The sequence below is a fragment of the Bos taurus genome, chromosome 1 (genome assembly GCF_002263795.3).
Source record: "Bos taurus isolate L1 Dominette 01449 registration number 42190680 breed Hereford chromosome 1, ARS-UCD2.0, whole genome shotgun sequence".
Lineage (NCBI taxonomy): Eukaryota > Metazoa > Chordata > Mammalia > Artiodactyla > Bovidae > Bos > Bos taurus.
Window position 1 is genome coordinate 92711963 of NC_037328.1, and position 27271 is coordinate 92739233.

Here is a 27271-nt window from a genome sequence, read left to right on the forward strand (position 1 = left end):
CATCATTCCTTCCAAAGAACACCCAGGGCTGATATCATTTAGAATGGACTGGTTGGATCTCCTTGCAGTCCAGGGGACTCTCAAGAATCTTCTCCAACACCACAGTTCAAATGCATCAAATTCTTCGGCGCTCAGCTTTCTTCACTGTCCAACTCTCACATCCATACATGACTACTGGAAAAACCATAGCCTTGACTAGATGGACCTTTGTTGGCAAAGTAATGTCTCTGCTTTTGAATATGCTATCTAGGTTGGTCATAACTTTCCTTCCAAGGATTAAGCATCTTTTAATTTCATGGCTGCAGTCACCATCTGCAGTGATTTTGGAGCCCAGAAAAATAAAGTCTGACACTGTTTCGACTGTTTCCCCATCTATTTCCCATGAAGTGATGGGACCAATTCCATGATCTTTGTTTTCTGAATGTTGAGCATTAAGCCAACTTTTTCACTCTCCACTTTCACTTTCATCAAGAGGCTTTTGAGTCCCTCTTCACTTTCTGCCATAAGGGTGGTGTCATCTGCATATCTGAGGTTATTGATATTTCTCCCGGCAATCTTGATTCCAGCTTGTGTTTCTTCCAGCCCAGCATTTCTCATGATGTACTCTGCATATAAGTTAAATAAACAGGGTGACAATAAACAGCCTTGACGTACTCCTTTTCCTATTTGGAAACAATCTGCTGTTCCATGTCCAGTTCTAACTGTTGCTTCCTGACCTGCATACAAATTTCTCAAGAGGCAGATCAGGTGGTCTGGTATTCCCATCTCTTTCAGAATTGTCCACAGTTTATTGTGATCCACACAGTCAAAGGCTTTGGCATAGTCAATAAGGCAGAAATAGATGTTTTTCTGGAACTCTCTTGCCTTGTCAAAGATGCAGCAGATGTTGGCAATTTGATCTCTTGTTACTCTGCCTTTTCTAAAACCAGCTTGAACATCTGGAAGTTCATGGTTCACGTACTGCTGAAGACTGGCTTGGAGAATTTTGAGAATTACTTTACTAGCATGTAAGATGAGTGCATTTGTGTGGTAGTTCTAGCTTTCTTTGGCATTGGAATGAAAACTGACCTTTTCCAGTCCTAACGCTGAAGAAGCTGAACTTAAACGGTTCTATGAAGACCTATTTGAAAGAGATGGGAATACCAGACCACCTGAACTACCTCTTGAGAAATTTGTATGCAGGTCAGGAAGCAACAGTTAGAACTGGACATGGAACAACAGACTGGTTCCAAATAGGAAAAGGAGTACGTCAAGGCTGTATATTGTCACTCTGTTTATTTAACTTATATGCAGAGTACATCATGAGAAATGCTGGACTGGAAGAAACACAAGCTGGAATCAAGATTGCCAGGAGAAATATCAATCACCTCAGATATGCAGATGACACCACCCTTATGACAGAAAGTGAAGAGGAACTCAAAAGCCTCTTGATGAAAGTGAAAGTGGAGAGTGAAAAGTTGGCTTAAAGCTCAACATTCAGAAAACTAAGATCATGGCATCTGGTCCCATCACTTCATGGGAAATAGATGGGGAAACAGTGGAAACAGTGTCAGACTTTATTTTTCTGGGCCCCAAAATCACTACAGATGGTGATTGCAGCCATGAAATTAAAAGACACTTACTCCTTGGAAGGAAAGTTATGACCAACCTAGATAGCATATTCAAAAGCAGAGACATTACTTGGCCAACAAAGGTCTGTCTAGTCAAGGCTATGGTTTTTCCTCTGGTCATGTATGGATGTGAGAGTTGGACTGTGAAGAAGGCTGAGCGCTGAAGAATTGATGCTTTTGAACTGTGGTGTTGGAGAAGACTCTTGAGAGTCCTTTGGACTGCAAGGAGATCCAACCAGTCCATCCTAAAGGAGACCAGTCCTGGGTGTTCCTTGGAAGGACTGATGCTGAAGCTGAGACTCCAATACTTTGGCCACCTCATGAGAAGAGTTGACTCATTGGAAAAGACTCTGATGTTGGGAGGGATTGGGGGCAAGAAGAGAAGGGGACAACAGAGGATGAGATGGCTAGATGGCAGCACTGACTCGATGGATTTGAGTCTCAGTGAACTCTGGGAGTTGATGATGGACAGGGAGGCCTGGTGTGTGCGATTCATGGGGCCACAAAGAGTCGTACACGACTGAGCGACTGATCTGATCTGATCTGATCTGATGAAGACCTATAAGACCTTTTAGAACTAACACCCAAAAAAGATGTCCTTTTCATTATAGGGGACTGGAATGCAAAAGTAGGAAGTCAAGAATCACCTGGAGTAACAGGCAAATTTGGCCTTGGAATACAGAATGAAGCTGGGCAAAGACTAATAGAGTTTTGCCAAGAGAACACACTGGTCATAGCAAACACCCTCTTCCAACAACAGGAGAAGACTCTACACATGGACATCACCAGATGGTCAATACCAAAATCAGACTGATTATATTCTTTGTACCCAAAGATGGAGAAGCTCTATACAGTCAGCAAAAACAAGACCGGGAGCTGACTGTGGCTTAGATTATGAACTCCTTATTGCCAAATTAAGACTTAAATTGAAGAAAGTAGGGAAAACCACTGGACCATTCAGGTATGACCTAAATCAAATTCCTTATGATTATACAGTGGAAGTGAGAAATAGATTTAAGGGACTAGATCTGATAGACAGAGTGCCTGATGAACTATGGATGGAGGTTCGTGACATTGTACAGGAGTCAGAGATCAAGACCATCCCCATGGAAAAGAAATGCAAAAAAGAAAAATGGCTGTCTGGGAAGGCCTTACAAATAGCTGTGAAAAGAAGAGAAGTGAAAAGGAAAGATATAAGCATCTGAATGCAGAGTTCCAAGGAATAACAAGAAGAGATAAGAAAGCCTTCCTCAGGGATCAGTGCAAAGAAATAGGAAAACAACAGAATGGGGAAGACTAGAGATCTCTTCAAGAAAATTAGAGATACCAAGGGAACATTTCATGCAAAGATGGGCTTGATAAAGGACAGAAATGGTATGGACCTAACAGAAGCAGAAGATATTAAGAAGAGGTGACAAGAATACACAGAAGAAGTGTACAAAAAAGATCTTCACGACCCAGATAATCACGATGGTGTGATCACTGACATAGAGCCAGACATCCTGGAATGTGAAGTCAAGTGGGCCTTAGAAAGCATGAATACACCTATGTATTCATTTAACTCAAGTTGACTGAATGGTTGAATTAATAAATAAATGTTTAAAACAGAAGAGAAAAAATTAAGAATGAAGTATTCTCATCATGTAACATCTACTACCAGGACAACATTGCACACTGACTAAAGCAATAATAAAAAATTATCTGAACATATATTTAACCTCATAAGGTATATGAACAACAGATAAGCATGTGAAAAGATGATCAGCATAATTAGTCAGTAGAGAAATAAAAATTAAAATGACATAGCTGCCAGATTGACCAGAATTAAAATGACTGATCATGGACTTCTCTGGTGTCTAGTGGTTAAGAATCTGCCTGCCAATACAGGGAATATGAGGTTCAGTCCCTGGTCCAGGAAGATCCCACATGCCAGGAGTGACTAAGCGCTCATGCCACAACAACTGAGCCCACGCCCTAGGGCCCAGTGCTCTGCAACTATGGAGCATGTGTCCTGCAACTACTGAAGCCTGCATGCCTAGAGCCCATATCTGCAATGAGACAAGCCACCACAATGAGAAGACTCTGCACCTCAAGGAAGAGTAACCCCTGCTCACTGTAACTAGAAAAAAATCCACGCACAGCAATGAAGACCCAGGGCAGCCAAAAATAAATTCTAAAATACATTAACAAAACAGACTGACCATACTAAATGTTGGCAATGTGGATAAGTTTTAGAATTCTCATCTATCATTGGTGGGAATGGAAAAATGATATGACTACTTTGGAAAACAGATTGGTAGTTTTTTTACAAATCTATGGTCCAACAATTTCACATCTAAATGTTTACTTAAGAGAAACGAACAAGCATGTTCACATAGACCTGTATACAAATATTAAAATCGCTTTTATTTGTAATAGCCAAAATATTAAAACAATCCAAACGTCTATCAACAGGTGAATAAATAAATTGTGATATATCCATCCAATGAAACTTTCCTGATCAATGAAAATAAACAATCCATTGGTAATTGCTCCAACATGGATATTTCTAAAATAATTATACTGAGTAACAGGAATCAGAGTAAAGAGTACATACTCAGTGGTTTAGTTTATACAAAGTTCTAATACCTACTGATGCAATTAATTAATAGTGAAATTAAATATATTAGTAGTTGCCTGGGATTGGGGAGGGGATTGGGAATGAGGAATTAAAAAGGGTCATAAGGAAACTTCTGTGGATAATGGATACCTTATTATCTTGTCTGTGATGATGGATTCATAGATGTAAAGGTTTGTCAAAAGTTCTCAAATTGTATACTTTAAATATGTGTAGTTTGTTGTATGTCAATTTTACAACCATAAAGTTCTTCAGAAAGAAAGACTAAAAAAAGTATTAGAATAAAATATCCAATATGTAATCTGAAGATGATCAATGAAGAGATATTATTTCAGTGTCTGACTATCTTACAACCTGCTTTACCTTCTCTAGCATCTGTCCAATAACTTTTAGTGGTGGTTTTTAAGTCCATGTAAGATGTAATTTAACATATCATTTATTATAATATTCATGAAAATATTATAATTATATATTTTAAAATAATGATTATAATTATAAATTTATTTGGATTTTAATATGCATTTATAAATATGAATTAATTTATAAACATAATTATATAATCATTCAACTAGTTGAAACTAAAGTCTTCTTAATGCACTTAAAATAGCCAAACATTTTTCCATGGTTTAAAATCTCCCTTTTCATTTATCTTTTTAATATCATAATACTCTTAAAAATAGATCATTATGCTATAATCTTACTGACATTCTTTTTGTTCCTCTCCATTAGGAACATGTCAACTTCCATTTCCCTTAGGATATTGCACTTGCTGAAGCATTTTTAAACACTTTCCACAGGTCATCATCTCAACTCCTACATCCTTAGGGAAATCATCATCATAATACAATCCAATAGTCTACTACACCCTTCTCAATCATTTTTTTTTTTATCACACCACCCTACTTCATTTTCCTTATTGTATTTTCTGATTTGTCCCATTTATTTATTTATTTACTGGCTATTGTCTATCTGTTTTTCATCACTAAAATGCAAGTACAATAGCTATGCACTTTGTTTTGTTCATCTCTGTAACTCCAGAGTGTAAAACACACCTGAAACAGGTAGGTAGTTGACACATTATTTTAATGGATAAAATGTTATATATATAGCATGATTTTAGTGTAAGAAGCAAGTCTGTTGCAAGTAGGCACTTGCTTCATCATGGCTGTCTCATGAAGACCAATAAACTGATTTTAAGTGATCAACTTTGGATGCAAACTTTGGATGACAGATTTGGCCATTGAAATAGATTGAATCTAGAATTACAGTCACTAGATTTCAAGTTCCAAGTAGAATATGTGGCTAAGTCACTTCAGTCGTGTCCAACTCTGTGTGACCCCATAGAATATAAAGTTGAATAAATTGAATTTAGTTCAAGTTATTTTTAGTGATGTCATTTTTAAAAAACTAAGACTTTACTAACTTACTTCTGGGCTCCCCTGATAGCTCAGCTAGTAAAGAATCCAGCTGTAACACAGGAGACCCTGGTTCAATTCCTGGGTGGCAAATTTCCCCTGGAGAAGGGATAGGCTACCCACTCCAGTATTCTTAGACTTCCCTAGTGGTTCAAATGGTAAAGAATCCACCTGCAATGCAGGAGACCTGGGTTCAATCCCTTGGTTGAGAAGATCCCCTCGAGGAGGGTACTGGGAACCCACTTCAATATCTTACCTGGAGAATCCCCATGGACAGAGGAGCCTAGTGGGTATGGTCTATGGGTCTCAAAGAGTCGGACAGGACTGAGTGACTAAGGGTAGCACAACTTACTTCTACAATTTTACAGCTATTTGCTAAAAATAGAAATTTTGTGTCAAAATGCTGTAACCTAAAAACTTCCACCTTTAGTTACTTAGTAAACTAGGTAATCTTGTGTCATTTCCACTGAAGAGCAACTAGATCCAGCACCAAATGTAAGTTTTGTCACATTGATGCTTTCAGAAGAAATAAGAGAAACCTTCATATTGTCAAATAAGTAAACAGATAAGTAAACAACTAATAAAACAAAAACAGTGAGCAGTTTGGATGATGAGAGGGAGAACTGAAATAGACATTCTCAGCAATGTCCATGCAAGGGAAATGATTAAACTTGGTCCTCTCCGACTCTATGGTACCCTAAAGAGAGCCCAAATTTTTCCAAAGTCAATAATCCTCCAAATTCTCAGAAAAAAGCAAATACAATCTTTTCCAAAGGAAGACATCTTCATTAGGGCCTGATATTTTCCATACATCAAAATCAGTCACATATAAGTTCATAAATAAAGCTATACACTCACTGAAACAAGCCCTCATCAGTGTTATTTGGCAGAAAGAACAAAAAAGATATATGCCCAAAAGGAAATTATAAATTAGAATTTATAACTAGACACAAAAGAATAACATGTGATATTTTGACAGAAATATTTTATGATATCATAAAAAATAAACAGCAACATTTTATTTTCAAAAAGTACCAGGAAGTGTTGAAACCAATTACATTGTACCTTAGAAATAAAATATAAATGTTTTAATTAGAAATGCATGGCTAAATGCTTGCTTACCCTCAACCGAGTATAAGAAGTAGATAATAAAGCTAAAGAAACTACTCAATAATGCATCAAAGAGAGCAAAGATGACAAAGAATTTAAGGAGTTTAAAGTATCTTCAGCATCAAATGTAAAAGCTAATATTCTAAATGAGGTCAAGGGGAAAGAGAAAGAAGGAAAGGCAATATTTAAAGACCTATTCAACTTAGAATTTTCTGAAACTGATACAAAAGAATTTATATAAGCAGGAAGCATAATGAATTATAAACAGGATGAAAAATACATAAAAGTTGATAGACACAATAAGGAAACTAAAGAATCTCAAAAACAAAGAATATTTCAAACCATCAAAGACAAAAGACAGATCTATGGTAATCTTATAACTAGACAGCAGATTTATCAATGGCAACTATGAAAGCCAGAAGATTGTAGAATGATACCTTCAAAATCTTAGGAGGAAATAACTTTTCATCTATATTAATAAAACCATTGACATTATCTTTCAAGAATAAAGGTAAAATAGTATCATATAAAATTTATGAGAACTTACTACCAATGTACAATTACAATCAAAGCTGTTTGAGATAAAGAATGTAGAAATGAATTTAATAAAGAATCTTAAACTGAGACTATTTTTCTAGTATTAAATGCAGTACTAATGATTTGTTTTCAGGAAAATAACATTTCACATTACATTGAATAATTTAGTTTTAATGTTTTGGTTTTATATTTATTGGTATTTCTGATTGTATTATGATTATATAAAAACTATAAGTTTAAGAAGGGTTTTCCAGGTGGCACTAGTGGTAAAGAATCCACCTGACAATGCATGAGACACAGGAGACTTGGGTTCGATCCGTGGGTTGGAATGATCCCCTGGAGGAGGACATGGCAATCCACTCCAGTATTCTTTCCTGGAGAATCCCATGGAGTAAGGAGCCTGGAAGGCTACAGTCCATCGGTTCACAAAGAGTGAGACATGACTAACGTGACTTAGCACATACACACATAAGCTTAGGATATGCACAGGTGGTTTCAAATTTATACACACTTATATTATGTTTAATAAGAGTAATGTTAAAAAATACAAGTCCCTGATACATAGTTCCTGTTTAAAAGAGTTCTTAAAGTCCTTTAAACATGATAAGCACTGAATTAGATAACCCTTTCTGTCTCCTGCAGCTCTAAAATTGTTTACTTTCCTTTCTGCATCAATCATATGTCATTAAACAGTTTCAACTTATTAATAAGTCTATTTACTGCACATGAATAAAGAAGCAGACTTCAACCTTTCAAGAATTTGAAGATTCCCCAGTAGCACAGTGGATAGGAATGTGCCTGCCAATGCAGGAGACATGGATTCAGTTCTTGGTCCAGGAAGATTCCACATGCCATCAAGCAATTGAGACCAAGCTCAAGAGCCTGTGAGCCACAACTACTGAGCCTACATACCACAACTACTGTATCCCGCACACTCTATGACTGCAAGTCACAACTTGCCCACGTGCTGCAGCTACTGAGCCCCCACACCTAGAGTCTGTGCTCTGCAACAAGAGGGGCCAGTACAATGAGAAGCCCACACAGTGCAACTTAAGGTAGCCTCCATTCACCACAATTAGACAAAGCTGATGCACAACAAAAAAAGACCTCGTGTAACCAAAAATTAATTAATTAATTGAAAAAAAGATTTTGAGCTAATGAAACTTATTAGAAGCTTACAAATTCATCTCTCTATTAAGTCTTCTAATGAATATTACACTTATGCAAACATGATGTTTTACTTGTTTGCATAATTCCACGCAAAGGTAAATGTAAGTGATTGTACTTGTACACAAGGTTGAACTCTATACCAAAATACAAAATGTCTACACGTGCTGTGCTTAGTCGGTCAGTCATGTCTGACTCTTTGCGACCCCATGGACTGTAGCTCGCCAGGCTCCTCCTGCCATGGGGATTCTCTATGCAAGAATACTGGAGTGGGTTGCCATGCCCTCCTCCAGGGAATCTTCCCACCACAGGGATCAAACCCAGGTCCCCCACATTGCAGGTGGATTTTTGCCATCTGAGCTACCAGAGAAAAGTGCTTGCTAATTTTGTAAGAAAATACCACATTCTGACTTTTCTCTGTCCTATTAGCTTCCCACAAGATAAAACGACTGCTCTGTAAGGATGAACTTTTAAGTATATGAAAATAGTGGCTTTGCCATCATTTAGGAGCTTTATGTTTCTATGCTTATTTTTTACTGCAAAGTCAAAATCATGCAAAATGTTTTAAAATTTTTTTTAGTTATGCATTTGGTATATGACTGACAAATGATCAAACATTTACATTTTAAAATATTTTATAATTTTGCATTTATAAGTCTGCTTGATTAAAGATGTTGCCTTGTCCTTTTCCTTCTGCTGCTTAAAACCAGCTGTTTTAAATTCTATTGCACCTGCTGCAGAAGAACTTAGTAAGACTTGCTAAGAAAGGATATTTTTATTGCCTCCATAAATCAGGTGATAAACCATGTAGAATGGTCAAATTTTAAAAACATTCAGAATATTGTTTTTATTGTCCTAGTATGTTTGTTATTTTTCATCAGGTATGTCTAGATTTCAAGTGTAATTAATTATTAAATACACAATTCTTTTTTAAGAAAAAAGGAAAAAAATTCCACACATCATAGTTTGGTAAGCCTAGATTAGGAATGGGGAAAAAGGTATTTGCATTTCACCCCTGCCAATAGAGACCTAGGTAATTATTATTATTATTTTTTTTTTTTTTAGGTAATTCTACCTGTCTTACCCCTAGTTGTTTTTTTTTTTTTTTTTAAACTCAAAATAAAGACAGAAAAAACTAATGTGTTTACTAACTGATACTTAGTATTAATCAAGAATATTTGCAACTTTAAGTATCAAAACTTCAACTATAAAGGCTTAAACAAGTTTTTTCTTTAACTTTTTAAGGATTCAGCACTCTCATCAAGGGAGTTGCTTTTTTCCCCACATAAAAAGAGGTTGAGCCCTCAAACTACAAGAAATATTAGTTACGCTAATCAAAAGACACCCAGGTGCTACCATATGTCTCCTCTCCCGAATCTGGCCACTGACTTTTAATCTTCCTTGTTACATGCCATAGTTCCATGAACTACATTTGCTTCAGTAAATAAGTCATATCTGTCTACTTTACACCAAAAAGCAGTGCTATATTTTTCCTGAACACACCTCCCATCACACCCTAGGGTAGTCCCTCTTCTATCTCACTTTGCAGAACTGGGACATACATTCATATAAATTTAAAAAGTACACTGAACAGAGAGGGCAACATGATTGGCAGAATTGGTTTAAACCAGTATTTCTTAATGGGAAGACCAGGAATATTTTAATTGGACAATTCTTTGTTATGCAGGATAGTTCTGCATATTCCAGGACACTTAGTATCTACAACCCAGGGCATTTAATGTCAGTATCACCTCTTAGTTCTTTTGACACTCTAAAATATCCTCTGTTCAGTTCAGTTCTGTCACTCAGTTGTGTACGACTCTTTGCAACCCCATGGACTGCAGCACACCAGGCTTCCCTGTCCATCACCAACTCCCAGACCGTACTCTAACTCATGTCCATTGTGTTGGTGATACCATCCAACTATCTCATCCTCTGTCATCCCTTCTCCTCCCACATTCAATCTTCCCAGCATCAGGGTCTTTTTCAATGAGTCAGTTCTTTGCATCAGGTGGCCAAAGTACTTTAGCCTCAGCTCCAGCATTAGTCCTTCCAATGAATATTCAGGACTGACTTCTTTTAGGATTGACTGGTTGGATCTCCTTGCAGTCCAGATCAGATCAGATCAGATCAGTCGCTCAGTCATGTCCAACTCTTTGAGACCCCATGAATCGCAGCACGCCAGGCCTCCCTGTCCATCACCAACTCCCGGAGTTCACTGAGACTCACGTCCATTGAGTCAGTGATGCCATCCAGCCATATCATCCTCTGTCATCCCCTTCTCCTTCTGCCCCCAATCCCTCCCAGAATCAGAGTCTTTTCCAATGAGTCAACTCTTCGCATGAGGTGGCCAAAGTACTGGAGTTTCAGCTTTAGCATCATTCCTTCCAAAGAAATCCCAGGGCTGATCTCCTTCAGAATGGACTGGTTGGATCTCTTTGCAGTCCAAGGGACTCTCAAGAGTCTTATCCAACACCACAGTTCAAAAGCATCAATTCTTCGGTGCTCAGCCTTCTTCACAGTCCAACTCTCACATCCATACATGACCACAGGAAAAACCATAGCCTTGACTAGACGGACCTTTGTTGGCAAAGTAATGTCTCTGCTTTTGAATATGCTATCTAGGTTGGTCATAACTTTCCTTCCAAGGAGTAAGCGTCTTTTAATTTCATGGCTGCAATCATCATCTGTAGTGATTTTGGAGCCCAGAAAAATAAAGTCTGACACTGTTTCCACTGTTTCCCCATCTATTTCCCATGAAGTGATGGGACCAGATGCCATGATCTTCGTTTTCTGAATGTTGAGCTTTAAGCCAACTTTTTCACTCTCCACTTTCACTCTCAAAATTTCTAAATGTCCTTAGAGGTACAGCACTTCCATTAGTTGAAGTTGGGCACATTTCCATGCTGAACAAGGCTGAAATTCTGTTGCAAATTCAGAAAAATGATGAATGGGTACCTGGCAGGCAATCATAATGCCAACAATGAATTCTAAGTTCCCTTTTAGTTCTAACGTCTACAATTCTGTGAAGATACATTAGGCTTAGACAAACACATTTGATTCTTTAAAAAAAAATTGCTATTCCAACATTGCATTCTCACAGGCAAAAAACTTTATAACATTTTCCAGTGTATGCAGAATTATTTATGTCCTCTTTCTTCAGCACAATATTGTTACACTAACCTAGTAATGCAATCTGTAAATTTTTTCAGATAGTTTGTTATTTTTGTTGGAAAATCAATGTTTTAATTCATATTGGAGAGTAGAAGAGAAATCAAATACACCAAACAGAAGCAAAAAGAGCCAATGATTATACCAACAGTGGTCTTGAGTCCATGGTTCAGGAGAAAAGTGAGAGTGGAAGAACATGAACTCCTGAACTCATTCTGAGTATTGAAATATTTGCCAATTCTTTTCCACTGACAGTTCTAAGTAAGGTGTCTACATCGCACTAAGTGTAATGAAATTGAAATGTTCTCATTTCACATAGTTCTAGTGTAGGCTCTGTACATATGATAACAGAGGTCTTGTCTTGTTCATCTTGTGCTGTGTGTGCTCAGTCACTTCAGTCATGTCCAACTCTTTGCGACCTATGGACTGTAGCCCACCAGGCTCCTCTGTCCATGGGATTCTCCAGGCAAGAATACTGAAATGGGTCACTGTTTCCTACTCCAGGGGAATCTTCCCAACCCAGGAATCGAACCCATATCTTATTGCAGGCAGGTTCTTTACCCACTGAGCCACCTGGGAAGCCTATTAGCACACTAAGACCCCTAAACCTTATTCCCATTAGCTCATGGTATCAGAATGTGGAGAAGCAAATCTACAGATGTCTCCTGACTACCTTCATAAGGCATGAAACTGGTCTGTTATCAACTGCACACAGGCCTCCTGAATGCATGGTTTCTCCAGCCCTGCAGAGCCCCTTAAACTGCTGCTGTAAGTGACATATACAGTAAACAAGGGCACCAGCATAAAGACAAATGTTAATTTAATACTGTCAGAGCAGCATTTCGCATACTCTCATGGAGCACAGGATACAGGATATGTTCCTATTGTACCATCAAGGATATAAGTTTAGTGAATAAATGAGTTTCTAGGGAAAAATTATACAATAAAATTCTTTTCTATGTCTTCACAAAAATTTTTGTATCCTATTTTTGTGTGCTTAAAATTATAATGGAGAAGACAATGCCATCCCACTCCAGTACTCTTGCCTGGAAAATCCCATGGACGGAGGAGCCTGGTAGAATGCAGTCCATGGGGTCGCTAAAAGTCAGACACGACTGAGCGACTTCACTTTCACTTTTCACTTTCATGCATTGGAGAAGGAAATGGCAACCCACTCCAGTGTTCTTGCCTGGAGAATCCCAGGGACGGAGGAGGCTGGTGGGCTGCCATCTATCGGGTCACACAGAGTTGGACACAACTGAAGCAACTTAGCAGCAGCAGCAGCAAAATTATAAATGTTCTCAAACACTGAGAAAATCAGAATAAAATTTCTTTGCTTCTCACCTAAAAGCAATGATTTCTGGAGCCCTTGGATTCTGTAGAAGTTCCTCTGGGTTTAGCAGTGGGCATGTTGGAGGAAGAACAGAGCAAAGAAGGTCAATAGTTTAAGCTTGATATTTTACACCTGCTTTAACTATGCATTCTCTTATATATATATATATATATATATATATATATATATATATATATATATATAACAGCAAATATACAGCAAAATATATATATACATATAATTTATTTGTGTTCTGTGTAAAATTTTGGCATAAATGCAACTATTATAAATAGTTTTGGAATCACTGGTCTACAATATTGGATAGGTGCTACTCTTGGTTGCTTCATTCCCAGGAATGGAAAATGTCTTCAAAGTTTGCTCAACGAAGTCCACTTTCCAAAAATAGTTAACCATTGTTCCAAGTCAAGTTACCTTGATGATATCCATTAAAAAAGTAGGGACTGGAATTTTTTCTTCATTTATGTCAACAGCACTGCTCCCTGGAGACAGAAATGCAATCTGCCCTTGAAGAGAAGAAGGTGCTGTGCAAAGTGCTAGGGAAATATATTAATAAGACATGATATCTTCCCTCAAGGAGTTTACAAGACAGCACATAGCAGAGATGTAAATACATCTCATTTTCTTAAAGAACCAGTTCAACCTACAGCCTTCTAAAGAACAGAAACATATAATAGATGCCATCCTTTCAACCACAGTAATTTAACTAAAAGCAGACAACTTATACACGTTCAGCAAATTATATTCTCTCTATCTGAAATTTGAAATTAGGTCAGTGATTCTGAGTCAATGATTAAGAAGAAGAGATGGGGAACTGTACAGCAAAAGAGGATCCATGCTGGCACTTAGGTAGGATCAAGTCACATATGGACTGAAATTATGAAGAAGCTGGGACTGAGGCCCTTGCAAAGATAATCAGTTTGCAGAAGTAAATAAAATAAATATGCAAAGAAAGAAATAAAGAGAAAAGAATAAATGTCCTAAAGATAGAAGAAACTACATTTTTCCAATTTGCATGAAGCCCAGTGAAACCGCTGACAAATGAATTCCCTGTTATTTCTCAAGATCTTTGTAATGAGCCCCTTTAGGATGCAGTTAGAGTGGCTGTGGCTTCCTCTTTCTTCAGTCAAATGATTGGTAACTAGAAGCAGGATATTGGAAGGCAACTGTATACAAAACTCTCTGGAAGCCACACAGATGTTATCATTATCCATGATATACCGACTTACTGACTTTTGAATTTCCTCTTTATCTTTCATTCTTTATATTATTCTTTGTATTCCTTGCTGCCTATACCTCTCTCCCTCATTTTACTAATATTCATCTTAAGTTTTTTATTTTGAAAAAGTGCTTGAAAATTTACTGTACAGTTTCTTTAAGAATTTATTTATATATTGGCTTCTATATACTCTTACATTTGTATAAAACAATTATACATATTCTCTACAATTGTACATATATTAAATGATGGTATCATAAATACTGTTCAATGAGATTTTATGAAAGAAGTATTTATTTCCTTTCTTAGTTTTTCAATTTCACCCCCCAACTCTGAATAGTACACAAGTATTATTACCGGTTTACAGGCAATTCAAAGATACCATGTCACATCAACCTTTCCAACATAATCCTTGTTGTATTGTTTATCTATACTTTTTCAACTAAGAAACAAAATAAAAGTTGTATTATCTTTTTGGTCATAGATTCTGAATACTAGACTTAGAAATTTTCTTGTTAGTGAAATAAGAACTAAAACATGAACAATTCATATTCTAAATAATATTTTAGAAAACATTTTTGGAGCTTATAGACAAAATGTGTTTTAAGACTCAGGGCCCTGTAGACTACTACTTCTAAGTAAAACCATTTGAAAGTTTGACATGAATTAAGGAAATGAAATGCAGTAAGCTCTCCATGTCATAAAACAGCAGGCTTTCGTACATTCAAGCTGCATGGGCTTTGGCATTCAGTTCTAAATGGACTCAAATTAGGCAGTAATGATCAAGGCCAAGAAAATCCTGGTGAGTAATGACCAGATGTGAAGAACTAATGGTCAAGGGCATGTTGGACAATTATCGTCTACTGGGTTTTAATCCCCAAGAAATATTATTTACTGAGGTTTCTACTTTGATCACAGCCTTAAATGGATGCTGAGCATTGATTTTCATTTATTTTTTTTACTAGCTTCTATTTACATCTACATGCTGAATTTCACAAAAAGCATGAATTCACCTATGCCTTTACAAAGAGGACACTCAATATCAGTTACTGTATCATCGGGTTTAACTAACAAACAAAATGTAGCAAAGTAGGAAAATATTTAAAAAGCTATATTAAGAAGTATATAATTTTGTATAACACTTTACAGATAGTATATACATTATCCTCATAAAAACATATGAGATAAAAATAGTCAAATTTAGTATTGGCTTCTTATAGGTAAGGAGTACTTATAGCTGTATTTCATTTAATACTAAAACCATATAATTATCCCTATTTTAATTATGAAAAATTTGAGATGGGGATAGGTTTAATAACTTGTCTTTAAAGATGCCCAACTATCTCTGTTCATGGTAAGCTTAGCATGTCAGTACTTTTTTCCATGATGCCCAAGACTAAAAGAGAAGGGTAATGCACATCTGGTTTGGCAACTTTAGGAGCTCCCAGACTCCTTTCTCCAGTGAGACAGCCATAACAAGTAAAAATCTCATAAAAACTGACCATTTAAAGTTTATTAAAATTGTCCTAAAGGTGCACAGTATAAAAGGAAACATTTGTTCAAGAAAATCTACTCAATCTCAGTACAAATAGTAAGAATCTGTTGCTTGAGCCACAGCCTGCTTCCTCCCTTCCCTCCCACCAGCTCTGTGTGATTCAAACTACAGGCCAAATGAAAGAAAGTGAAAGTGAAAGTCACTCAGTCCTGTCTGACTTTTTGTGACCCCTCTTGGAATTCTCCAGGCCAGAATACTGGAGTGGGTAGCCTTTCCCTTCTCTGGGGGATCTTCCCAACCTAGGTATCGAACCCAGGTCTCCCGCATTGCAGCCGGATTCTTTACCACAAATTCAACGCTCCCTGTCCCTCCAACATTCAGACATGGGCTATGATATCTCCACAGACGGCCAGGCCACCAGCATACCTCATCCTCCTCCTTCTCTGTGTTGCACAAATTCCAGACAAGTGTGACCAAGAAGGCAGGGATTCACTTTTTCCAAACAGTCCCACTCATAACACAGAGCTTTTAGGATAAGCATGACAGATGAAGAATACTGGAACTCAGTAGCACTTGATCCAGCTTACTTATAGAGTGAAGTTCCATACTAACAAAGATAAGGCAAAAAAATCAAAGGCTACTATTCCACACAGCATTCTGCTTTTACATCTGAGATGGTAAAAAGCTCTACACAGTCAGCAAAAACAAAACCAGGAGCTGACTGTGGCTCAGACATTGAACTCCTTATTGCCAAATTCAGACTTAAAGTCAAGAAAGTAGGGAAAACCACTAGACCATTCAGGTATGACCTAAATCAAAACACTTATGATTATACAGTGGAAGTGAGAAATAATTTAAGGGACTAGATCTGATAGAAAGAGTGTCCTGATGAACTATGGATGGAGGTTCGTGACACTGTACAGGAGACAGGGATCAAGACAATCCCCAGGAAAAAGAAATGCAAAAAAGCAAAATGGCTGTCTGGGGAGGCTTTACAAATAGCTGTGACAAGAAGAAAAGTGAAAAGCAAAGGAGAAAAGGAAAGATAAAAGCATCTGAATACAGAGTTGCAAAGAATAGCAAGAAGAGATAAGAAAGCCTTCCTCAGCGATCAGTGCAAAGAAATAGGAAAACAACAGAATGGGAAAGACTAGAGATCTCTTCAAGAAAATTAGAGATACCAAGGGAACATTTCATGCAAAGATGGGCTCAATAAAGGACAGAAATGGTATGGACCTAATAGAAGCAAAAGATATTAGGAAGAGGTGGCAAGAATACACAGAAGAACTGTACAAAAAAGATCTTCATGACTCAGATAATCATGATGGTGTGGTCACTCACCTAGAGCCAGATATCCTGGAATGTGAAGTCAAGTGGGCCTTAGAAAGCATCACTAAGGCATCACGAACAAAGTTAGTGGAGGTGATAGAATTCCAGTTGATCTATTTCAAATCCTAAAAGACAGTGCTGTGAAAGTGTTGCACTCAATATGTCAGCAAATTTGGAAAACTCAGCAGTGGCCACAGGACTGGAAAAGGTCCGTTTTCATTCCAGTCCCAAAGAAAGGCAATGCCAAAGAATGCTCAAACTCCCGCACAATTGCACTCATCTCACACACTAGTAAAGTAATGCTCAAAATTCTCCAACCCAGGCTTCAGCAATATGTGAACCACGAACTTCCAGATATTCAAGCTGGTTTTAGAAAAGGCAGAGGAACCAGAGATCAAATTGCCAACATCCGCTGGATCATTGACAAGGCAACAGAGTTCCAGAAAAACATCTTTCTTCTTTATTGACTATGCCAAAGCCTTTGACTACTTGGATCACAATAAACTGTGGAAAATTCAGAAAGAGATGGGAATACCAGACCACCTGACCTGCCTCTTGAGAAACCTATATGCAGGTCAGGAAGCAACAGTTAGAACTGGACATGGAACAGCAGACTGGTTCCAAATAGGAAAAGGAGTACGTCAAGGCTGTATATTGTCACCCTGTTTATTTAACTTATATGCAGAGTATATTATGAGAAACACTGGGCTGGAAGAAGCACAAGCTGGAATCAAGATTGCTGGGAGATATATCAATAACCTCAGATATGCAGATGACACCACCCTTATGGCAGAAAGTGAAAAGGAACTCAAAAGCCTCTTGATGAAAGAGGAGAGTGAAAAAGTTGGCTTAAAGCTCAACATTCAGAAAACGAAGATCATGGCATCTGGTCCCATCACTTCATGGGAAATAGATGGGGAAACAGTGGAAACAGTGTCAGACTTTATTTTTCTGGGCTCCAAAATCACTGCAGATGGTGACTGCAGCCATGAAATTAAAAGACGCTTACTCCTTGGAAGGAAAGTTATGTCCAACCTAGATAGCATATTGAAAAGCAGAAACATTACTTTGCCAACAAAGGTTCGTCTAGTCAAGGCTATGGTTTTTCCTGTGGTCATATATGGATGTGAGAGTTGGACTGTGAAGAAAGCTGAGCACTGAAGAGTTGATGCTTTTGAACTGTGGTGTTGGAGAAGACTCTTGAGAGTCCCTTGGACTGCAAGGAGATCCAACTAGTCCATTCTGAAGGAGATCAGCCCTGGGATTTCTTTGGAAGAAATGATGCTAAAGCTGAAACCCCAGTACTTTGGCCACCTCATGTGAAGAGTTGACTCACTGGAAAAGACTCTGATGCTGGGAGGGATTGGGGGCAGGAGGAGAAGGGGATGACGGAGGATGAGATGGCTGGATGGCATCACTGACTCAATGGACTTGAGTCTAAGTGAACTCCGGGAGTTGGTGATGGACAGGGAGGCCTGGCGTGCTGTGATTTTTGGGGTCGCAAAGAGTCGGACGCTACTGAGCGACTGAACTGAACTGAACTGAACAGCTATGTGTGATATGGACAGAGGCAGATAGATTAACAGAGAAATTGGTGAAAAAGAAAGTCAAAGATATCCCTGCTAAAGCCATGACCATCCAAGATGCTAACTCGAATTCACAGGAATAGATAAGAATAAGGTATGTTAAAGAAGAAGGTTAATATAACAAACATCATAAATAAATACTTCCTCTTTCTTCTTTCTGCTTCTATAAAAATTACCAAATTATATAAAGTAATAATTATGACAACATATTGTTGGGTTAGTAAAATACAGAAATGTAATATCTATATAAAATCATAGCATAAAATGAAGAGAGGAAATACACCTATAAAGAAATTAAGAGTTATAAATCTCAGAATTAAGTACAAATCTGAAGCAGATCATAGTAAATTGAGATAAATATGGTTAAATACTAGAGAAACTACTAAGAAAATATCTCAAAATCTATAATAAAAAGTCATTCAAGGAATTAAAATGTTATTTCAGAAAACACTTACTTTATGCAAAAATATGAAGTAAGGAAAGAACAGAGAAACAAAAAACCCATGAGAGTTACATAGAATCAAAAGTAAAGGGTAGATGTAGATCCAGTTATATCAAAAACTATATAATAAACATTAAATGTGAAACTCCAATCAAAAGACAGAGATTGTCAGATTACATAAAACAACATCCAGCTATGTGCTGTCTACAAAAGTATGTGTATTATACAACCAGCAACCATAAGAAAGTGGAATGGCTATAATACTATTAGAAAGCATAGATTTTAGGACAAAAATAAAAAAAAAATGTTACTGAGACAAAGGGCATTTTATTTTAATAAAAGAATCAAACTATCAAGAAGATAGGAAAATATAGAAAGTATGTATGTGCCTTAAAGCAAAGTGTCCAAAAATACAAAGTAAAATCTGACAGGATAAAGGAAGAAACAGACAAGAGTACTTGGAGACTTTACATTCTGTCATGCACAGAACACCTACAGAGCTTCAATAAGGAAATCGAAGGTTGAATGACAAACTAAACCTAATAGGATAATACACCAAACAACAGCAGAACAGACGTTCTCCTTAAGAATATTTTCTAGAATTGATCATATATTAGAGCATTAAACAAGCCTCAATAAATTTAAATGATTAACACAATACAGAGTATGTTCTCCAGTGACAAGGGACTGAAACCAGAAATCGGTAACAAAAAAAGATCGGAAAATGCACAGGTTTTTGAAAATTAAACTATATCCTCATAAATAAACAATGGTTTAAGGATGAAATCAAAAGAAAAATGGAAAATAGCTTGAGATAAATGAAAATTAAAATGAAGATATAATATACCAAAACTAATGGGATGTAGCAAATACTTGGACTTCCCAGGTGGTACTAATGGTAAAGAATCTGCCTCCCAATGCAGGAGACTTAAGAGATGTAGGTTAAGTCCCTGGGGTTGGGAAGATTCCCTGGAGAAGAGCATGGCAACCTACTCCAGTATTCTTGCTTGGAGAATCCCATGGACAGAGGAGACTGGCAGGCTACAGTCCATAGCGTTGTAAAGAGTCAGACATGACTGAAGCGACTTAGCATGCATGCAGCTAATACAGAGCTTAAGTAGAAATTTATAACCTGAAACACCTATATTAACAAAGAAGAAAGATTACAAATAAATAACCTAAACGTCCACTTCCAGAACTTAGAAAAAGAAGTACAAATCAAATATACCCAATTGCTACTTCTGTGGCTTCTTTGGAGAAACGTCTTTTCAGATTTTTTTTGCTCACTTTTACTTAGGTTTTAGTTAAAGGGCTTCCTTATATATTTTGGATATTAATCCCTTAATTAGATATATAGTCTAAAAAATTTTCCCCATTCTAGAAGTTGTTTTTCCACTCTGTTATTTGTATTCTTTGCTATGTCAAACAAGATTTTTGTTTCACATAGTCACACTTTTCAGTTTCTCCTTCTTTGTGCTTTTGAGCTCTTATCTAAGAAGTCACTGCCAAGACCATTACCATGAAGCTTTTCCCCTACATTTTCCCCAAAGAGTTTTGTATTTCCATGTCTTATATCTAAATATTTAATCCATTTGGGGTTGATGTTTGTATATAGTGTAAAGTAAGGATCCAAATTCATTCTTTCATATGTGAATATTCAGTTGTTCCAACAGCATATTTTGAAGAGACTTGTATAGCTATGACTGATTCATTTTGCTGTATGGCAGAAACTGAAACAATATTGTAGAGAAAAGTATCCTCCAATTAAAAATAAATTTCAAAAAATGAAAAAAATTAGCTCTGACATTTTGCATTTCCTGAAGAATTGCTTGTTCTGGTCTTTGTTGATTCTTGTCTTTCCTTTTCTTGGAATTGTTTCTAACTTGATGAATTACAAGCTTAATATAGAAATAAAGAAAGATTCTGTTAGTCGTTCCATTGTGTCTGTCTCTTTTCGACCCCATGGACTGTAGCCTGCCATGCTTCATAAAAGCACATTTAAAATAAATTCTTTTTTGTTAATAAATTAAATTGGAAACAATAAAAAAAAGGAAATACTGGACACCACCATATTCATTTCCTTTCTACACTGCTATTCATATGGTAGCTGCTTTTAGCAATCAAACTTAAAATCCAGTTTTGTAAATATATGATGGCTTTCCCAGGTGGCTCAAAGGTAAAGAATCTACCTGCAATGCAGGAGACATGGGTTCAACCCCTGAGTCAGGAAGATCCCCTGGAGAAGGAAATTGCAACTCATTCCAATATTCTTGCTTGGGAAATTCCACAGACACAGGAGCCTGGCAGGCTACAGTCCATGGGGTCATAAATAGAGTTGCACATGACTTAGTGACTGCTGCTGCTGCTAAGTCACTTCAGTCGTGTCCGACTCTGTGCGACCTCATAGACAGCAGCCCACCAGGCTCCACCATCCCTGGGATTCTCCAGGCAAGAACACTGGAGTGGGTTGCCATTTCCTTCTCCAATGCATGAAAGTGAAAAGTGAAAGTGAAGTCGCTCAGTTCTGTCTGACTCTTCTCGACCCCATGGACTGCAGCCTACCAGGCGCCTCTGTCCATGGGATTTTCCAGGCAAGAGTACTGGAGTGGGGTGCCATTGCCTTTTTCAGACTTAGTGACTAAATAACAACAAAAATATATGATAGCTTCAAAAGAGATACAGTACAATCTAATGTTGAAACAATGAACTTCAAGCTAGCAATTTGCATAGTATTCAATAGATGTTTGACAGATGTCAAATATCTTTGTGTTTTCCTTTAAAAATTAAAATATCCTGTGATGCTATTCTGTGACCCTTCTATGAGTTTTACTTTAGCGCCCTACTGCTTTGGAAACACTCTCCCTAGTAGATACCCTTGGTAAGCGGCAGAATATGGATTCACATGTCTAATTTTATAATTACTAACTCTCCACTTATTTCATGAAGCCAAAGTGCTGAGTGCCTTAATCAAAATGATTTAATCTCTGAAATAGGGTGCAATATCATCAAAATTCAGAATATTATAACTTTTATCAGATTCAAATTAAAGTCAAATGGTGAAATCAGCCTGGGTTAGCAAAACGAAGAAACTGTTAAATTTAGAAGGAGAATCATTTCAGAAAGAACTTGAGTTTTGACAAAGAATTGGGTAAGTTATTAGCATTGCATTCTGAGGACCATTTAGTTAGACAATCACCTAAGCACAAGTCTAATAGGTAAAAAGTAAAGTTGTGTTTCACAGAAGGTTTTGAACATTTGGGCTTCTCAGGTGGCTCAGACGGTAAAGAATTTACCTGCAATGCAGGTTGGATCCTTGGATCAATAAGATCCCCTGGAAAAGGGAATGGCTATCCACTCCAGTATTCTTGCCTGGAAAATTTCATGGACAGAGGAGCCTGGTGGGCTATATATGGTCCATGGGGTCACACAGAGTCAGACATTTCAGATTTCAAAGCAAGTCTTTCAAATTTAACCTACAATCTAGTAATGTGAAAAGTAAAGTCGCAAATTCATTTCAGACACAATTTAAGAGGAAAACAACAGTAGCAAGTGTACATGTTTCTCTGTCATTGTGGTTTCTAGCACAGTATTCGGAGAAGGCAATGGCACCCCACTCCAGTACTCTTGCCTGGAAAATCCCATGGACAGAGGCGCCTGGTAGGCTGCAGTCCACGGGGTCTCGAAGAGTCGGACACGACTGAGCAACTTCTCTTTCACTTTTCACTTTCATGCATTGGAGAAGGAAATGGCAATCCACTCCAGTATTCTTGCCTGGAGAATCCCGGGGACGGGGAAGCCTGGAGGGCTGCAATCTATGGGGTCACACAGAGTCGGACACGACTGAAGTGACTTAGCAGCAGCAGCAGCACAGTATTAAGAAACAAATATTTTTATTGAGAATCTAGAGCCTATTTTAAGAATATTAAATTGGCTTTAGGCCAAAAGGGAATAAAATCCTAGCTGGTCCATTCATTTACTAGGTGTCTCAATGTCCCTGAACTTGAGTCTTCATAATCTATGCAATGAGAGTATTCTCACAAAATTGTTACAGCATCAAGTGAGAAAAGCCTGAAATACTTAGCATAGTTTCCAGCATAAAATAAGAACTTATAGCTTGTGGTATCAATATTATTTGTTATTTCTAAGAGAATTATTAATCTCTTTAATTGCCCTTAATATCCAAATAGTAAACTCAGAGTATCTATTCTTAAAAGAAAATGAAAGGAAAGTCGCATATGCAAAGTCAATTTCAATCATCCACAGTAAAGAGAAAACATAATTCCCAAAGCCCTTCTACTAATGATTGTCATGTTACACACACACACACACACACATTGCCCTTTTAAAGAATCAATTAGAACCTAGGTTTGGTATTTTAAAAAATTATTTTAAGTAAAAGTGAGTGCTTACAGTAAGAATTCTACCTTAAAAATCTATTTCATATCCAAAATGGTAGGAGTGGAGTGTTTCTATTCACCCTTTTCTAATAAATTAGGAAACACACAAAATTAAAGGCTCACAGGCATCATTCATGTCTTTGTCACTTGCATTTCATAAAAATGCCATTTCCATTAAAATGGCATTATATAAAAAAGAGATTTTAGCTGGGGGTACTTTTCAGCAGATTAGCCGTCCTAATTACATTTTGCTTGGGCTAATGTTAAAATTAGTTTCTATTCCAAAAGCACATATCAGCTGATAGTAAGAGAAGCACATTGCAACTTTCTAGGCAATGGAAAGAAACCACCTACAATTAAAGATGTGCCTAATTTAATCCACAGCAATCAGTGAGTACAGGCAGGCAAAAATGACTTAATGGTACTCATAACACTTAAATTTTTGATGAAATTCTACACAGAAAAGTACAATAAATTAAACACATAAAAGAAAAATATCACGATTTAAATCACACACTGGAAAAGAAAATCTCTTACTGTATAAAATCATCTTCAACTATAAATCAGAAAAGGATGCTTATGAAATTATTTACTATTCTATAGACAATTAGGACAAGTGATGGATTGATCTGTTTAAATAATTTAATGAAATCACATCTTGATATTTACCAGTCATTTTGAATGTACAATGCCTTAAAGTTCTGTCATGACTTCCAATAGCATATATTAAATATTTACAAGGATGACAAAGCAGCCATATTACGATTCAGTTATCTAAATGAATTTTTTGAAGGTGAAGGTTAGATTGAAGATCTTTTTTTTTTATAAGATCAAGGATCCATACTAATATTTTATGCATGAAAAAGTACAGTAGTAGTTGATGACCAAGAAATATTGATTAGTTAATGTGAGTAGCATCAATAAAGAATAGCTTTCTTCTTGCTCTCACTTTAGAACAGCCTGTCCTAACATTTGAACTTTCCTAAATAGGATTTTTCTGACCTCAAATAATAAAAATAAAATTCAACTCAACACCCATTTACTGCACACCTATTATACGTAAAGCATTGTACAATGTATAGTCTTGTGAAGGGTACTACAGCAAGACAGGAAGCTGTCCCTTTACCATGCCTCTGCCTCAAGGAGTGTGTAATGAATTAGGGCAGTTCTTCTCAAACAGTGATATGCCTGGGTATCACCCAGGGATCTTGGTCTGGGGTGTAGCCTAGAATTCTGCACTTCTAACAAGCTCCCTGGTGATGTCCATACTGCTGATTAACAGACTACACTGGGGAAGCAAGGGATTTAGAGGCAAACAAAAATAGTAATTAATAAAAAGAGTACTACAAGCTCCATAATGGGCACAAGAGGAAGAGATTGCTCCAACTAGAAAAGAAAGCAGGAGTGGGGAATTTAAAGAGTAATACACAGGCAATGGCACCCCACTCCAGTACTCTTGCCTGGAAAATCCCATGGACATGGACGGAGGAGCCCGGTAGGCTGCAGTCCATGGGGTCGCTCAGAGTCGGACAGGACTGAGTGACTTCACTTTCACTTTTCACCTTCATGCATTGGAGAAGGAAATGGCAACCCACTCCTGTATTCTTGCCTGGAGAATCCCAGGGACGGGGGAGCCTGGTGGGCTGCCGTCTATAGGGTCGCACAGAGTCGGACACGACTGAAGCGACTTAGCAGCAGCAGCAGCACACAGGATAATTGGTATTCTTATGGATCTTGAGGGCTGAGGACTACTTTAATGAACAGAGAAAATAGAAAAAGGGCAATAGGGGAAAAACTAACAAATGTCAAGGCAGAGTGGAAAAAAATGTGACATATTTAGAGAGAATACTAAATAATATGGACAAGCAGAATGAGGGGAAATAAAGTGAGTTTTCATAATTAGCAAAAAATAAATATTATGCTTAGTGTTTTCATTATTTCTGTTAGTAATCATTGCCCTGCTACTTATAAAGTCCTTTCATGTTATCTTCAGGGTGTTCTTTTCACAACTGTGACAGAGATTTCTGTTGTTGTTGTTATTGTAACTCATTTATAGATAACGATTCTGAAGAAAATATGTTAACTGTCTTCAAACAAGTTTAAATGGTTAATGCTGGATTCAAACTCCAAAATTAATTTTTGCCCTTACAAAGCACTGTCTCCAGGAACTATTTCTAGAGTAAGAAGAAAACAACATATTTTAATTACGAATAACAATCCACAACTAAATTACTCTTTATCACAGTGGCCAGGTAACAAGAAAACCCTTGTCTTTCTTTCTGACTTAATAGGAATTTACCTAATGTTTCACTGTTAAACATGATATACCTTGTTAGTTTCAGTCAAGTTCCTTACAAGGATAAGAAAACAAAATTCCATTCATGGTTTTCAAAGAATTTTGATCAGGAGTATGTATTGAATTATAAAAGAACCACTCCGTTAATCAACAATATGACTTCCCAGACACTATCTATAAATGTAAATTATAGAACAAAATTGTGAAAGATAGTCTCTCTTCAATGAGCTGCCATATTAGTCATGGTTGTCATTGTTTACTTCCTAAGTCTGGTCTGACTCTTTGTGACACCACGGACTGTAGCCTGCCAGACTCCTCTGTCCACAGGGCTTCCCAACTAAGAATACTGGAGTGGGTTGTCATTTCCTTCTCTAGGGGATATTCCCTAAATTTAATGTATTGAAATCTAATAAAAATTAAATTAAAATTTAAAATGAATATAAATGTTTATTTAAAAACTCTCCCTAATATAATCTTAAAAACCAAAGCTATTGTAGACAACCCAAGCATTGAATATTCTATTGCTCTGAAAAAACAGATTCTCATTTTCAGTTTAATTTGCATGCACAATATGATGAATATTAGTCTCTAGTGCTAAAGCAAAAAGTTCAGAAAATAATAAAAGGCTTAAAAATGTTAAAAATAAATGTATTTAATTACATACAAACATACATAATCTATATCTATCTATAGCAGTATCTCTATTTATAAATATTTATAAATTATAATTGTATTGGGGTACTAAAGTTTGTATAATATTTGAAAATTTTTATATTATTTATTCTTTTTTCTTCTTAACTTATTCTGACACTCTTACTATATGCAATTTTGAAATAAAGTACACTAAAACTAGAAAAAATAATGTGGTAACAATAGGTTTAACTTTTATGTTAAAATTAAATATATTCAATATTTGACTCTGGTTAAATTTCTCTTTATCTTGAATTTCTTATTGAAGTGGACATTTTGGGCTTCTTTTTGAGTCTAACACCAAGCAGGTATGTCAGAATAAGTATAAAATATAAAATAATTTAAATTAATATATTTTTAAATATTTGTTTTCACAAGGATAAAATATAGAATGTAAAATAGAAAAAGCAGCAGTTATCCCTTTCCAGTCTGGCTTGTGAGACTCTATAGGGAGTCAATCTGCAATAGTTAAGTGGTTAGTTCTTCTGTCTAGGATCAGTGTTTTCATGGTGACTTTGGAGTTGCCATATGTTACCTGCCAGAGAGAGGTCATGGCCAAAGCAGTAAAAGCCCCCAGACAGTTGCTAACGCATAAAAACTCCAAATCAGGAAACAAGAGAGTGAGAGTGACAAAACCTCTCCAGTAGCTCCATGGTTGGTCAAGAAAGAAAAGAAAAGAAGGGCAAGAAGGCCAAAGCTCCTCTAGAGAGTGCAGGTGAGCCTGGAGATGGGGACAGTGACACCACCAAAAAAAGAAGAAGAACATAAAAGTGGAAATGGTTCTAAGTAGTGGAGACCACTTTAAGCACTCTGTCAGCTGGAAGAAGAAATTAAAACCT

At 36.9% G+C, this 27271-nt stretch overlaps 1 protein-coding gene and 1 non-coding gene across 6 annotated transcripts in view; one reads left to right on the top strand and one right to left on the bottom strand.

Moving 5' to 3' along the window:
• The window catches only part of NAALADL2 (N-acetylated alpha-linked acidic dipeptidase like 2), a 1562846-nt gene that overhangs the window by 1283443 nt on the left and 252132 nt on the right, over positions 1-27271 (bottom strand). The gene's annotated exons all lie outside the window — the stretch shown is intronic.
• On the top strand, positions 26838-26966 carry LOC112448319 (small nucleolar RNA SNORA56). Its single transcript, XR_003036686.1, has one exon. It is a non-coding gene; the product is annotated as a small nucleolar RNA SNORA56 (small nucleolar RNA).